A 5,395-nucleotide genomic window follows, 5' to 3' on the forward strand; every position below is an offset into this window, starting at 1 on the left:
ACCAACTCAATTCAGCAAGAAAAAAATGAAGAAGTCAGAATTTCAATCAGGAGGTCAGCGCGGCCGCGCCTAAAGTCCAGAAACCCAGCGCGCCCCGCTGTGATAGCGCGCGAGCAATTCTGTTTCTATTCTGATTTGATCCAGAAGACTTCTACTCTGTATGGGGATGCTATATATCCATAATTAAAGTTCGTTTTTCATAAAAAGACATAACGGAGCTGAAGGAGAAGACGGCAAGAGACCTCTAGCACAATTCAACAAAGGCGAAGACGATCTAGTTTATTCTTGTGAATCTTTGTCTTGAGTTGTAATCTTGGATGCTCGTTTCTTGTTTTGTTGAACCTAATACTCTGGAATTCGTACTTTATTTATTATTCGTTTATAAAGACTACGTTTATTATACCATGCTTTCATTGGAACCTGAAGTAATTTACGGACGAGCGGAAGCATGATATAACAATTATTTCGTAAAACCATGTATCGCACATATAGAAAAACATATAAAATCAAGGGAGCGGAGGAATCGTAATCATACCTTGAAAATCAAAGCTTTATAACAATGGATGCTAAAAGTTGCTCCTCAGAGTGTGAAGCACTCTACTGGTATCCACCAAGAATAATGCTTCGATGAAGCTTTTATAAAGATGAAGCTTTATAAAGTGGTGCACTTTTCTTTTGAGAGAGAGAGAGAGATGAAGAAGAAGGAGAGGGTGACAACTAAGTTTTCACAAAAGCACAAGTGCATACCAAAACCCTTCTCATCTCATTCTTTATATAGGGCTTACTAGGTTCTCATATAATTAATATATCAATATATTATTATATAATTTCCACACTTTATCTTATAAAATGTTTAAATAATAATTAAAACTATTTTAATCATTATTATTTTTCTAAACTTTTTAGAAAACAACTTGCTCTCTCAAAATACCTTCATCAATAAATTAATCTTTTTATGGTATGACCCTGTAGGTTCAATATTAAGCTGGTAGTAGAAATAAATAATAATAAACCTTATATTTATTATTTATATGAATTTTAAAATTCATTAAATTTAATTAACTGATTAATTATATTTATTCTACATCGTGAGTGATGCTTCTCAACATATCGCGACTATCCGGATAATATGAATTCACTGCTTAGAATACCAAGAACCTGTCAGTGACTAGTTACCATACAATGAATTCCTTCTACCCTTACAATATCCTGATTAAATACAAGGCATAGATCTCGTGTCAGGCCTATCAAATTTAATCATATGATTTCTATTCATAATGCGAAGTTCATATAATGCTAATTAGAAACTCATTTCTAATTTCATACACTCTGGCCAGAGATACCAGAACTCGCATACTAAGAATAACATAGGATATTCTCTTCCTATACAGGAAGGGGTAGATCCTCTATTGACGTTAACTATCTCCATACACAAATCCCTATGCCCATAGACCTAATGGATGTCCTTGAGACTGACTAAACCAAAGCACAATTCATTATATACAAGATAACTTTAACAATCTCAAGTCTAAGGACACTTGTACAACTATCACTCAGTGAATAAATATTGACACGCGAGTAATCTCCATTAGTTGTCCAACTTATCGAGTCATGTTCAGTGAACTTATTCCCTAATAAGCACCTACATACTAGCTTAGTGTCACCACACAAATACCTATGAGAACAGACATCCTCCTGAAGGGAGCAAGCATAGTATGTACCAATCTTTGCGGATTCACTAACTTTCGATTAGTTATCCTTTGATCAGGAACTGTTTAAGTCTAAATTATCATACTCTAGATCTGACTATTACAATCTTATTATAATTCTAGAAGCTTTACTCTAAACTATGGAACTTCTTATTCAAAACACTTTAAATAGATAAAGCCCATAATAAAACCAAAATAAATCTTTTATTAATATTAATGAAATCAAATAAGAATACAAGAAAGTTCTTTCTAACTCATCATACATGATTGGATTGAGGACAAACACTTTCAATCTCCCACTTGAACTAAAGCCAATCACCCTGGTATCTAATACCCATATTCTCTTTATGACGATCAAAGTAAATCTAAGACATGACTTTGTGAGTGGGTCTGCTACGTTGTTATGTGCGTCAACTCTCTCAATCTTGACATCTCCTCTTTAAATGATTTCCCTAATCAAATGTAAGCGTCGCAAAACATGTTTGAAATTTTATGAGACCTAGGTTCCTTGGCTTGTGCTATTGTTGTGTTGTTATCACAATATAACACAATAGGCTCCTCAATGCTATGAACAACTCCCAACTCAAAAAAAAAATTCTCATCCAAACGATTTTTTTTGCAGCCTCACTTGCAGCTATATACTCTGCTTCCACTATGGAGTCAGCCGTTGTAGACTGCTTGGAACTCTTCCAACTAACCGCACCACCATTCAGAGTAAACACATACCCTGACATGGATTTGCTATCATCACTTTCTTATTGAAAACTAGAGTCAGTATAACCCTCTATTTTCAACTCAGATCCACCAAAAATAAGAAAAATATCCTTAGTCCTTCGCAAGTACTTAAGGATGTTCTTCACTGCTTTCCAGTGGTCTTCTCCTGGATCGGACTGATATCTGCTTGTCACACTAATTGAGTAAGCAACATCAGGCCTAGTACATAACATCACATACATGATAGATCCTATTACTGAAGCATAAGGAATCGTACTCATACGCTCTCTTTCCTCAAGTGTTTTAGGAGACATCCTTTTGGAAAGGGATACTCCATGGCTCATTGGTATAAGACCTCTCTTGGAATTTTCCATGCTAAACCTTTTAAGCACTTTCTCGATATATGTACCCTGGGTAAGACCTATCATTCTTCTAGATCTATCTCTATAGATCTTCATACCGAGAATATAGGATGTTTCTCCCAAGTCCTTCATAGTGAAGTTCTTCGATAGCCACACTTTGACTGATTGTAGCATCGGTATATCATTTCCTATAATAAGTATGTCATCCACATACAGTACAAGAAATGTTACCGTGCTCCCACTAACCTTCTTGTATACACATGGTTCATCTACATTTTTGATAAAACCAAACTCTTTGATTGTCTCATCAAAATGGATGTTCCATCTACGAGAAGCTTGCTTTAATCCATATATGGTTCGTAGCAGCTTACACACTAGGTGTTCATTCCCTTTGGAAACAAAACCCTCTGGATGTGTCATATACACTTCCTTTTCAAGTTTCCCATTGAGAAAGGCTGTTTTGACATCAATTTTCCAGATCTTATAGTCGTAGTAAGCAGCAATTGCAAGCAAAATCCGAATTGATTTTAACAGGGCTACATGAGAAAAAGTTTAATCAAAGTCAATCCCTTGCCTTTGTCTGAATCCTTTTGCCATGAGCCTGGCCTTATAGGTCTCCACCTGGCCATCTGCTCCAATCTTTCTTTTGTATACGATTTGCACCCAATAGGCTTTACATCCTCTAGTGCTTCAATCAAAGTCCATACTTAGTTGGCATACATAGATTCCATTTCGGATTTCATGGCACTCTGCCATTTCTCTGAGTCAATATTACTCATAGCCTCATTATAGGTCATAGGGTCATCATCATCAATGAATGATAACTTATTGTCATTCTCAATGACAAGTCCATAATACCTCTCAGGTTGGCGAGACACTCTCCCTGACCTACGAATGGGCTGTTCCACAGAAGGTTGTTCAGTCTGAACAGGTGTTTCCTCTTGAACCGTAGTAGTTTGTGCTTCTTGAACTTCATTAAGTTCTATTTTGCTCCCACTGTTTCCTTCAAGGATAAACTTTTTTTCCAAAAAGGTAGCATGTTTGGAGACAAATACCCTATGATCGATGTAAAAGTAATACCCCAAAGTCTCTATAGGATATCCCACAAATCTCTATTTTATGGATCAAGATTCCAGCTTATCAGGGTCAACTTTCTTGACATAAGCTGGACATCCCCAAATCTTAACGTGTTTAAGACCCGGTTTCCTTTCTTTCCATATCTCATATGGAGTTTAAGGAACATATTTGGAAGGAACCTTATTCTGTAAATATGCTGAGGTTTCCAATGCATAACCCCAAAGGAATACTGGAAGATCTGCATAGCTCATCATGGACCGAACCATGTCTAACAAAGTTCGATTTCTCCTTTCAGATACCCCATTCAATTATGGAGTATATGGAGGAGTCCACTGAGAGACTATACCATTTTCTTTGAGATAATCTATTAACTCTCCATTCAAGTATTCACAACCTCGATCTGATCGAAGGGTTTTAATACTATGTTTGGTTTATTTCTCCACTTCATTCTTATATTCTTTGAACTTTTTAAAGGCTTCAGACTTGTGTTTCATCAAATACACATATCCGAATCTAGATCGATCATCTATAAAAGTAATGAAGTATGAAAATCCACCCATGGCTTGCGTAGACATTGGTCCATTTACATCTGTGTGTACCAATCCTAGCAAATCTGCAGCCCTCTCTCCATGTCCACTAAATGGAGATTTGGTCATTTTACCCAATAGACAAGACTCACATGTAGGATATTATTCAAAATCAAAGGGGTCAAGTAACCCTTCCTTATGCAATGTCCGCAGTCTATTTTCACTAATATGACCAAGTCTGCAGTGCCATAAATAGGTAAGATTTTCATCATCCCTTTTCCTTTTTATTAGTATGTTCAATTTATAGTAAATTATGCTCTACGTCACATACATACAGACCATTATTTAAAATACCACTACCATAAAGAACGTTATCTCTAAGAATTGAACATTTATTATTCTAAATAACAAACAAAAATTCAGCCAAGTCTAACATGGGAATAGAAATAATATTCCTCACAATCGAGGGAACAAAATAACAATTATTTAAAACAATTGTCTTGCCCGTAGGCATATGTAAATCAAATGATCCTTCAGCTTCAGCAACAACTCTTGCTCCATTTCCCATCTGTAGAATCACCTCCTCTTTCTCGAGAGTCCTACTTCTCCTTAGTCCCTGCAACGAATTACAAATGTGAGAACCACAGGCGGTATCTAATACCCAAGTAGAAATTTGACTTAGTGACATATTCACTTCAATCATAAACATACCTGATTCAGAAGTGGCAGTCTCACTACCCTTCTTCTTCTTCAATTCTGCAAGGTAAACCTTATAATTCCTCTTCCAGTGCCCCACCTTGTTATAGTGGAAGTAAACAGCTTTGCTCTTGGGGTCTTCCGCTTTTGGTGGAATAGGCTTTTTCTCACCTACTTTCTTCTTCTTCTTGGGAGGGTTCCTCTTCCTTTTCTTAGGATTAAAACCTTCACCAATTAGAAGAATAGAACTCTTTTTAGAGGGAAAATTTGATTCCGTAGTCTTCAACATGTTGTGGAGTTCAACCAGGCT

This window comes from Apium graveolens, chromosome 9, assembly GCF_009905375.1.
Source record: "Apium graveolens cultivar Ventura chromosome 9, ASM990537v1, whole genome shotgun sequence".
Taxonomy (NCBI): Eukaryota; Viridiplantae; Streptophyta; class Magnoliopsida; order Apiales; family Apiaceae; genus Apium; species Apium graveolens.